We start from the raw sequence: 12,554 nt of genomic DNA on the forward strand, positions 1-12,554 counted from the left end.
AAGTAGAGAGATCTCCTTAAAAAGGAAATGTGCATGGTGAGCTATTATAGAAGTAAAATTATTAATTTGAGCAAACAGTGGAGGAGGACCAATGGAAGAGAGGGTATGTGAATATACAGAATAGCTACGAAGTACAGCAAAGATAACTCTTACCATATCTCACCAATTTTTCCAGTGAGGAAGGAGGTGAGCCAGTGGTGAGTGAGTAGGTAAAGAGTTTGGATGACAATGAAAAAGGTTTGAAACTGTTGCTTTGGGATTATATCAGATCCCCTTAAAGGAAGTCAAGGGCTGCTAAGCTGTGGGCAGACCCAAATTGAGATTAAATGGAATCAACTTGAAATGGATTCAACCATCACATTTAAGTGGATTTCTTCAGCAATGATGGTTGGCATGAATCAGAGCAAAAACAATAGACTGGGCAGTGGATGGCCTGGATCAGTATGTTGGGAGGATGAGAACATAGAAGGTTAAAAGTGGAAGGAAAAACCTCAGAATGGCAGAAGATGCAGGGTTGTTCTAAACACTGGTGTTCAGGTTGGCTGGGAAAATATTGTGAAAGAAAAGGAATAAAGGAAGAGGTTATTCTTTCAGTCAGTTATGCATCAAATATGTACATCTATGATGTAGAGCTATAAATGAGACATTAGGGAAACAGTTATGAGCAAAATACAACCTTGGCCTTTAAGGATCTCCATCCAGTGGGTAAAAATATAGTCATTACCTCAACTGTTTTCGAGAGCATCCGATTCCAAGGGAAATAAAGCCACTGAAATGACCTTAAGCTCACTAGGGAATTTATTATAAGGACAGGATATATCTCATAGAACCAAAGGGCAGGAAGTATAATTGTTCTTCACTAAAGATGAGAAGCAGGCATAGGAACACTCCAAGGCAAAGCAGTAGGAAAGCTCTACTTTCTCACTTCCTATTTTTGTTGAGTCCTGTCATCTCTCATATTGTTGAGTCTTCTTTATCAACAGTTTGGCTTTCTCTACTCTCTTGTATCTTCTCATTGGTGCTTTAGCACCTCCAGTTAAGAATACAACCAGAGCTGGTTGGGAAGATGGCGGAAGAGTAAGACGCGGAGATCACCTTCCTTCCCACAGATACATTAGAAATACATCTACACGTGGAACTGCTCCTACAGAACACCCACTGAACGCTGGCAGAAGACCTCAGACCACCCAAAAGATGAAAGTCTCTTGGTGCTCCAGCCAGGCATCAGGGCTGTGCCTCTGAGGTGGGAGAGCCAACTTCAGGACACTGGTCCACAAGAGACCTCCCAGCTCCACGTAATACCAAATGGCGAAAATCTCCCAGAGATCTCCATCTCAACATCAAGACCCAGCTTCACTCAACGACCAGCAAGCTACAGTGCTGGACACCCTATGCCAAACAACTAGCAAGACAGGAACACAGCACCATCCATTAGCAGAGAGGTTGCCTAAAATCATAACAAGGCCACAGACACCCCAAAACACACCACCAGATGTGGACGTGCCCACCAGAAAGACAAGATCCAGCCTCATCCACCAGAACACAAGCACTAGTTCCCTCCACCAGGAAGCCTACACAACCCACTGAACCAACCTTAGCCTTAACCAACTGGGGACAGATACCAAAAACAACGGGAACTACGAACATGCAGCCTGTGAAAAGGAGACCCCAAACACAGTAACATAAGCAAAATGAGAAGACAGAAAAACACACAGCAGATGAAGGAGCAGGGTCAAAACACACCAGACCTAACAAATGAAGAGGAAATAGGTAGTCTACCTGAAAAAGAATTCAGAATAATGATAGTAAGGATGATCCAAAATCTTGGAAATAGAATAGACAAAATGCAAGAAACATTTAACAAGGATGTAGAAGAACTAAAGAGGAACCAAGCAACGATGAAAGACACAATAAATGAAATTAAAAATACTATAGATGGGATCAATAGCAGAATAACTGAGGCAGAAGAACGGATAAGTGACCTGGAAGATAAAATGGTGGAAATAACTACTGCAGAGCAGGATAAAGAAAAAAGAATGCAAAGAACTAAGGACAGTCCCAGAGACCTCTGGGACAACATTAAATGCACCAACATTCGAATTATAGGGGTCCCAGAAGAAGAAGAGAAAAAGAAAGGGACTGAGAAAATATTAGAAGAGATTATAGTTGAAAACTTCCCTAATATGGGAAAGGAAATAGTTAATCAAGTCCTGGAAGCACAGAGAGTTCCATACAGGATAAATCCAAGGAGAAACATGCCAAGACACATATTAATCAAACTGTCAACAATTAAATATAAAGAAAACATATTAAAAGCAGCAAGGGAAAAACAACAAATAACACACAAGGGAATCCCCATAAGGTTAACAGCTGATCTTTCAGCAGAAACTCTGCAAGCCAGAAGGGAGTGGCAGGATATACTCAAAGTGATGAAGGAGAAAAACCTGCAACCAAGATTACTCTACCCAGCAAGGATCTCATTCAGATTTGATGGAGAAATTAAAACCTTTACAGACAAGCAAAAGCTGAGAGAGTTCAGCACCACCAAACCAGCTTTACAACAAATGCTAAAGGAACTTCTCTAGGCAAGAAACACAAGAGAAGGAAAAGACCTACAATAACAAACCCAAAACATTTAAGAAAATGGGAATAGGAACATACATATCGATAATTACCTTAAATGTAAATGGATTAAATGCTCCCACCAAAAGACACAGACTGGCTGAATGGATACAAAAACAAGACCCATATATATGCTGTCTACAAGAGACCCACTTCAGACCTAGAGACACATACAGACTGAAAGTGAGAGGATGGAAAAAGATATTCCATGCAAAAGGAAATCAAAAGAAAGCTGGAGTAGCAATTCTCATATCAGACAAAATAGACTTTAAAATAAAGACTATTACAAGAGACAAAGAAGGACACTATATAATGATCAAGGGATCGATCCTAGAAGAAGGTATAACAATTGTAAATATTTATGCACCCAGTATAGGAGCACCTCAATACATAAGGCAAATACTAACAGCCATAAAAGGGGAAATCGACAGTAACACAATCATAGTAGGGGACTTTAACACCCCACTTTCACCAATGGACAGATCATCCAAAATGAAAATAAATAAGGAAACACAAGCTTTAAATGATACATTAAACAAGATGGACTTAATTGATATTTATAGGACATTCCACCCAAAAACAACAGAATACACATTTTTCTCAAGTGCTCATGGAACATTCTCCAGGATAGATCATATCTTGGGTCACAAATCAAGCCTTGGTAAATTTAAGAAAATTGAAATCGTATCAAGTATCTTTTCCGACCACAACGCTATGAGACTAGATATCAATTACACGAAAAGATCTGTAAAAAATACAAACACATGGAGGCTACACAATACACTACTTAATAACGAAGTGATCACTGAAGAAATCAAAGGGGAAATCAAAAAATACCTAGAAACAAATGACAATGGAGACACGACGACCCAAAACCTATGGGACGCAGCAAAAGCAGTGCTAAGAGGGAAGTTTATAGCAATAAAAGCCTACCTCAAGATACAGGAAACATCTCGAATAAACAACCTAACCTTGCACCTAAAGCAATTAGAGAAAGAAGAACAAAAAAACCCCAAAGCTAGCAGAAGGAAAGAAATCATAAAGATCAGATCAGAAATAAATGAAAAAGAAATGAAGGAAACAAAAGCAAAAATCAATGAAACTAAAAGCTGGTTCTTTGAGAAGATAAACAAAATTGATAAACCATTAGCCAGACACATCAAGAGAAAAAGGGAGAAGACTCAAATCAATAGAATTAGAAATGAAAAAGGAGAAGTAACCACTGACACTGCAGAAATACAAACGATCATGAGAGATTACTACAAGCAATTCTATGCCAATAAAATGGACAACCTGGAAGAAACGGACAGATTCTTAGAAATGCACAACGTGCCGAGACTGAACCAGGAAGAAAGAGAAAATATGAACAGACCAATCACAAGCACTGAAATTGAAACTGTGATTAAAAATCTTCCAACACACAAAAGCCCAGGACCAGATGGCTTCACAGGTGAATTCTATCAAACATTTAGAGAAGAGCTAACACCTATCCTTCTCAAACTCTTCCAAAATATAGCAGAGGGAGGAACACTCCCAAACTCATTCTACGAGGCCACTGTCACCCTGATACCAAAACCAGACAAAGATGTCACAAAGAAAGAAAACTACAGGCCAATATCACTGATGAACATAGATGCAAAAATCCTCAACAAAATACTAGCAAACAGAATCCAACAGCACATTAAAAGGATTATACACCATGATCAAGTGGGGTTTATTCCAGGAATGCAAGGATTCTTCAATATACGCAAATCAATCAACGTGATACATCATATTAACAAATTAAAGGAGAAAAACCATATGATCATCTCAATAGATGCAGAGAAAGCTTTTGACAAAATTCAACACCCATTTATGATAAAAGCCCTGCAGAAAGTAGGCATAGAGGGAACTTTCCTCAACATAATAAAGGCCGTATATGACAAACCCACAGCCAACATTGTCCTCAATGGTGAAAAACTGAAACCATTTCCACTAAGATCAGGAACAAGACAAGGTTGCCCACTCTCACCACTATTATTCAACATAGTTTTGGAAGTGTTAGCCACAGCAATCAGAGAAGAAAAAGAAATAAAAGGAATCCAAATCGGAAAAGAAGAAGTAAAGCTGTCACTGTTTGCAGATGACAGGATACTATACATAGAGAATCCTAAAGATGCTACCAGAAAACTCCTAGAGCTAAGCAATGAATTTGGTAAAGTAGCAGGATACAAAATTAATGCACAGAAATCTCTTGCATTCCTATACACTGATGATGAAAAATCTGAAAGTGAAATTAAGAAAACACTCCCGTTTACCATTGCAACAAAAAGAATAAAATATCTAGGAATAAACCTACCTAAGGAGACAAAAGACCTGTATGCAGAAAATTATAGGACACTGATGAAAGAAATTAAAGATGATACAAATATATGGAGAGATATACCATGTTCTTGGATTGGAAGAATCAACATTGTGAAAATGACTCTACTACCCAAAACAATCTACAGATTCAATGCAATCCCTATCAAACTACCACTGGCATTTTTCACAGAACTAGAACAAAAAATTTCACAATTTGTATGGAAACACAAAAGACCCCGAATAGCCAAAGCAATCTTGAGAACAAAAAATGGAGCTGGAGGAATCAGGCTTCCTGACTTCAGTCTATATTACAAAGCTACAGTAATCAAGACAGTTTGGTACTGGCACAAAAACAGAAATATAGATCAATGGAACAGGATAGAAAGCCCAGAGATAAACCCACGCACATATGGTCACCTTATCTTTGATAAAGGAGGCAAGCATATACAGTGGAGAAAAGACAGCCTCTTCAATAAGTGGTGCTGGGAAAATTGCCCAGGTACACATAAAAGTATGAAATTAGAACACTCCCTGACACCATACACAAAAATAAACTCAAAATGGATTAAAGACCTAAGTGTAAGGCCAGACACTATCAAACTCTTAGAGGAAAACATAGGCAGAACACTCTATGACATAAATCACAGCAAGATCCTTTTTGACCCAGCTCCTAGAGAAATGGAAATAAAAACACAAATAAACAAATGGGACCTAATGAAACTTAAAAGCTTTTGCACAGCAAAGGAAACCATAAACAAGACCAAAAGACAACCCTCAGAATGGGAGAAAATATTTGCAAATGAAGCAACTGACAAAGGATTAATCTCCAAGATTTACAAGCAGCTCATGCAGCTCAATAACAAAAAAACAAACAACCCAATCCAAAAATGGGCAGAAGACTTAAATAGACATTTCTCCAAAGAAGATATACAGATTGCCAACAGACACATGAAAGAATGCTCAACATCATTAATCATTAGAGAAATGCAAATCAAAACTACAATGAGGTATCATCTCACACTGGTCAGAATGGCCATCATCAAAAAATCTAGAAACAATAAATGCTGGAGAGGGTGTGGAGAAAAGGGAACACTCTTGCACTGTTGGTGGGAATGTAAATTGATACAGCCACTATGGAGAACAGTATGGAGGTTCCTTGAAAAACTAAAAATAGAACTACCATACGACCCAGCAATCCCACTACTGGGCATATACCCTGAGAAAACCATAATTCAAAAAGTGTCATGTACCAAAATGTTCATTGCAGCTCTATTTACAATAGCCAGGACATGGAAGCAACCTAAGTGTCCATCATCGGATGAATGGATAAAGAAGATGTGGCACATATATACAATGGAATATTACTCAGCCATAAAAAGAAATGAAATGGAGGTATTTGTAATGAGGTGGATGGAGTTAGAGTCTGTCATACAGAGTGAAGTAAGTCAGAAAGAGAAAAAGAAATACAGTATGCTAACACATATATATGGAATCTAAAAAAAAAAAAAAAAAAATGGTCATGAAGAACCTAGTGGCAAGACGGGAATAAAGACACAGACCTAATAGAGAATGGACTTGAGGATATGGGGAGGGGGAGGGGTGAGATGTGACAGGGTGAGAGAGTTTCATGGACATATATACACTACCAAATGTGGAATGGATAGCTAGTGGGAAGCAGCCGCATAGCACAGGGAGATCAGCTCTGTGCTTTGTGACCACCTAGAGGGGTGGGATAGGGAGGGTGGGAGGGAGGGAGATGCAAGAGGGAAGAGATATGGGAACATATGTATATGTATAACTGATTCACTTTGTTATAAAGCAGAAACTAACACACCATTGTAAAGCAATTATACTTCAATAAAGATGTTTAAAAAAAAAAAAGAATACAACCAAAATAAATTAGTATCACCATATACTGATATCAAATGCTAGGGAGCAAACATGATCTGCTCAGCCTTGCCAAGGAATCAACTCAGTCTAGTCAGATATCTACCCTTCATTCAATGAGCTACAGCCAAGTGTTGCAGGGTTATGTCATTCAAAAAATAAGGACATGTGAATAAGGCAGAGACTGAAAAGTAAGAAAAAATGTGTTCAACAGGCCAGTCTCAGAGGGAAAATTCTAGTGAATCTTTTACTTATTCTCACTGAAAAGCAGTCGGTGTGTGAAGTAAACAATTATACCTCCTATTTATTGCACTACATACCAGGTACTACAATGTGCTTTAGTGGGTCAGGGGGCTTAGCCTGAGCTTCCTGAAAGTAGAGACTGAGGTAAAGGCTTGCATGCAGAGAGTTTATTTAAGAATGTGATCCCAGGGATGAGAAGGAGGGTGGAGGACATGAAACAAGAGAGGGAAAGCCAACTGGTCATCAATCCTGAGAGATTTTCTAAAGAGCTTCATGAAATATTTCTTAAGACTGTCTTCCCAGGGAATAGGTGGGTAAAACATTTATTTATCAGTTCCTGGTCCTATTGGTAAAGAATGCTCCCCCAGTCAATATTTCCTCCACACTTCCAGTTATGTGCACAGTGCATCCCAATCTTCAATGTCAGAGAATCTCCAGGACAGGAAGTGAGAGGTATTCAGTGCAGGTTTAGGTGAGATGTTGTCAGATTGTACCTGGTGAACCTAGTCCAACCTGCATGAAACTGGTCACTATAGCAGTGACTGCATAAAAGGTGGGACCAAGAGAATATGAAGTAGTGCACAAGGCAATTCCAGGGCAAGAAATGTCAAAAGGTAAATAGACTATAACATCAGGCTGCAGGAGTTGGCTTTATCGTCATCTGTACTGGTTCTTCATTAACTTGACCTCCTGTATTCATCAATGATTACCATGAATGAAGTAGTATGCTGAGAAATAAAGGTGGGAGAGACAGAGAAAGAGACAGAGAGAGCAAGCTATAAATAAGAATCCAAAAGGGAAGAAGAGGAATATTTACTGGGCTTCCATTTGCTACCATTCACATTATATGAAGAATCAATTTCCCCAACAGCTCTGTGGCTTGAATATTCATGTTTCCAATCAAACATAAACAAAGTAAAGTTCAGGTTAGCAAATAATGTGTACAAGTTCGCCTGACTAGAATTAAAATCTAGGCTCATTTCTCCAATTTTTTCTTCAAATGTTAATTAGACACAACTCCTGCCTTCAAGAAGCTTGCTGTCTGCAAAAGGAAAACAATATGTAAAACACTAGTGATCATCATATGGGAATCATCTGACCACTGACCAGGAAAAAGCCAATAATTGGACTTAGATTTCTAAGGGTTGGATAGATATGCTTCAAAATATTGATTATACCTTGTCATTAGATGACTGTAGGAAATCTAGGGTACAAAGCACACAGATGAGGATTTTTTTTTGGCTGCCATGCAACACAGCATTTATTAACATTTTGATAGCTTCAGCTATCATGAATTATAGGAGGAGGAGTGATTAAGAAAGCTCTCATTCAACTTGATGAGCCCAGTTGAGTTGCTTCTAGGCTGGAGACTTTGGCAGAATATCAGGACTAGGACCTCGTAGGCAATGAACACAGTAAAATTAAGGTGGAGAGTTCTGTATCTGTAAATGAGGAAGTCAGTCATTTACAGGGTTAAGATTTGCTTGCTAGGGCTCTCCTTTCATATAGAAATTTAATATTTGTAACATACTTTGCATGTTAATGAAATTGCTCCCCACAAATTTGTCTTTGGGGATAAACAAATGAGGAGTATTGGGGCTGCTCAAGACTGTAACTTGGTTTCTCAGGTGGAGTCATACCAAAGCAGCATGAATCGTAACAAAGCACAAGGATGGTAAACTGTGGGCAGAGCTCACAATTGAGGTTAAAGAGTATAGCTTTATTATGGCTTTATCCATGTAACCTTCTCCAGCAACAGTGGATGGCAAGGAGCAATGCAGAAGGCAATAGACTTGACAGTGGATGATGCTGGGAAAGATGTTGGGAGGGTAGGTTGAAGATGTCAGCCTGAGTCTTTGTGGCCATACATGTTTCTGTAGATAGATGGTGAGAATCGTTGATCAAACATTTTTATTTCTCTCCATTCTCCCCAACCTATAGCCACACACACACACACACACACACATACACATTTAAATAAGAATTTTGAGAAATATAGAAAAACAGAACACTGTGGAGATGAAAAGTCTCAGTTGGCCGGCATTGATTATTCCTGAGACAATTCCTTGAGGCTAACAATGTTAGCTACCATTTAGTCAGTACTGATGATGAACCAGGCTTTTCTCCCACTTAATGTTCAAAACAACTCTTTGAGGTGAGTATTGATTATGCTCATTTCACAGATGAGGAAGCTTCAGCTCAGGGAGATTAAATAACTTGCCCAAAGTCCTCAGCTGGTGAATGATGAGGAGGAGATTCAATTTTTGTGTCTCCCTGATTGAGAACTCAGATCTTCCTACTGTGTACAATTGCAATCCCCATTCTGACCCTGCCTTACATTCTTGTACTGAGGAGATTTAAAATGATCTATCAGCTTTTCTGTTCTGTTTCACCAGACATTGGTAAAAATCACTACCTTCAACCATAACACCAGATCAAGACTGAAAACTGACAAATCTCTGTATATCTTTCACCTAATTTCTTACTTCATTCTATTTTTATGTGTATAATGGTTATCCTTAAAGGATTTTTTTTGAATCATGGATCATGGTACCACTGCCCTAAATTTTTCATTCATTTATTCCACAAACATTTATTTTATTTTATTTTGAACTTTTGAATTTTATTTTATTTATTTTTTTATACACCAGGTTCTTATTAGTTATCTATTTTATACATATTAGTGTATATATGTCAATCTCTCCACAAACATTTATTATATTGAGCATTGTGCCAGATGCCTAGGACACACAATGAATGGGTCCCTAGCTTCAAGGAGTTGATAGTACAAATGAACAGGAAAGAAAAGGAGACATAGAAAAAGATGCAAACTAGAGTGTGATAAATATAGACCTTGACAGTCTATGCAGTGTATTGTGAAAGCCCAAAAATCTTTGCCAAAACCAAATAAGATATCCTGTGGGACTGAGTAAGATTTTTAGACTTAGCAAATGGAAGCAATGATCTATCATCCTCTGTGATGGGAAGGTGGCAGAGTGGAGCAGGTTGTAATGGTGGGCGAGGTGGGGAGATAATTGTCATTTTGAGTTTGAGTGGTCTATTAGACTTCCAAATAGAGATGTGAAACAAAGAGCTGAATATTGGGCCTGGGAGTTAGGAGAGAAGTCTTGACCCTTCAGCATATAGATTTTGTTTAAACCTTGATATTGGGTGAAATCATCAAGGACATAAAAGTATAAGGAAAGAGAAGAAAGGACAAGAACTGAGTGTGGGGCAGCCCCAGATGAAGAGGTCATGAAGACAAGGCACCAACAAAGGAAACTGAGAAAGAACCACCAGAAAAGCAGGAAGAAAATAGAGACTTTCATACAGAGTGAAGTAAGTCAGAAAGAGAAAAAAAAATATCGTATATTAACGCATATATGTGGAATTTAGAAAAATGGTACCGATGAACCAGTTTGCAATGCAGAAACAGAGACACAGATGTACAGAACAAATGTATGGACACCAAGCAGGGAAAGCAGGGGAGGCAGCTGGTGATGGGATGAATTGGGAGACTGGGATTGACATATATACACTAATATGTATAAAATAGATAACTAATAAGAACATGCTGTATAAAAAATAAATAAAATTCAAAAAAAAAAGAAAGAAAAGAAAATCAGTAGGCTTTAGAGCCCCGAAAAACCTAAAAAAAATATCAAAGAGAAGCAAATTGCCTGTGTCAAATGCTGCCGATAAATCAAGTAAGAGGAAGATTGAGAACTGACCACTAGATTTAGCAGTTTGTAGGTCAGTGGTGACCTTGAAGTGAGCAATTTCCATAGAGCGGTGAGGAGAAACCCTGCTTAGGGTGGTTTTAAAGAAAAGGAGGAGAGATTGAAAACATTGAGAACAGGCATATCTTTCAAGATTTGCAGTAAAGGGGAACATAGAAATGGGGTGAAGACTCACAGAAGAAGTAGAGTCAAGTGATTATTTTTAAGGCAGAAAAATCAGCATGATGTCATGCTGATTGGAATGATTCATTAGAGAGGAATGCTTATTGTGGATGTAACATATACAGGGAAGAACTGGTAAAGCAAGGTACCTAATAAGGGCTATGAATACAGGGACATGATATGAGGAGTTTTTGTTTGCTTCATTAAACATGGAGAAGGTAACCAGTTTGTTTGGTGCCTGCCATATGCTAGGCACCATGCAAATGTGCCATTCACTCTTCTAAACAATTTTTGTTACAACAGCTCTTTTAGACTATCCCCGAGGCTCAGAAAGATTCAATAGCTTGAGCTAGTGAACAGCAGGGTCAGAGCTTGAATCCTCACCTATCTTAGACCAGACACCATTCTCTTATCTTGACACATGCTACCTCCTTTGAAAAGGAAAATGAACAAGCAAACAAATAAAAATGAGCTTCTGGCAGGTGTAAAAGATGGACCAATTAGGAGGCAGGAAACCAATTAGGAGATTATTTTAATCATCAGCATGAGCAGTGGTGGCCGTAAGGACCTTACTATAAGTCCAACCGAGAGACCTATCTGAGGTGGATTCTCCTGGGTCTGGGTTGATGAGAAGGGTGGAGTGCTGTCAGAGTCAGCACAGGGGAGGGAAGGAGTCTGGGATGCCTTACAGCTTGCCCGTGTGGGCAGGTGGTTTTAGATGGTTTAACCTATCCTATGGGCTATGAATGAGAAGGAGACAGGAAGAGTTCTTAAAGGAAAAGAAAATATTAATGTGTGTGGATTCATGGTCTTCTTTTTCTCCTGCCTTCATTGCTGTAGTCCTCTCCTCTCTTCCACCTCACACTATCACCTCTAACTCAGTGACGAATGGTCAATTCCTGGCAGAAAGAACATTTTGGGAAAAGAAAAGTGGTTATAGAAAAAGAACCATGTTAGTATAGTGCTGAGGAGAGAAGCAATTTGGAAAACTGGATAGCAGGAACAGGAAGACTTGGAAAGGAGGAAGAGAGAGGGGTCCACAGGAATGGGTAAAGAGGAAAGAGAGAGTTGTTTTTATAAAATAACTGCCATTGTTAAAATTTACTGACAAATTACCATATGGCAGACGCTGGTGTGTGTGCGTGTGTGTGAGGGAGGGAGGGATGGAAAGAGAGAGAGAGAGAGAGAGAGAGAGAGAGAGACATGCGGGGAGGGGACTATCTTTATCCAATGAGGTAGGTGTCTTCACCAGATCCATGTTACATTTGAGAACACTGGTTGGCTGAAAAATAGTCACCCTAAAGATATCCACATTTGAATCCCTGGAACCTGTGAAGATTATTTTATATGGTAAAACCAGCTATGCACAGATGTGACTAAATTAAGGATCTTCAGAAGGGAAGATTACCAGGTAAGGGAAGGGACTATCCAGGTGGACCCTAAAAGCAAACACATGTATATTCATGAGGGAGCAGAGGGAAATATTACTGCACATAGAGGAGAAGGCAATTTGAAGACGGAGCAGAGAGAGATTAGTAGATGCTGGCCTTGAAGATT

The sequence above is a fragment of the Eubalaena glacialis genome, chromosome 5 (genome assembly GCF_028564815.1).
Source record: "Eubalaena glacialis isolate mEubGla1 chromosome 5, mEubGla1.1.hap2.+ XY, whole genome shotgun sequence".
Taxonomy (NCBI): Eukaryota; Metazoa; Chordata; class Mammalia; order Artiodactyla; family Balaenidae; genus Eubalaena; species Eubalaena glacialis.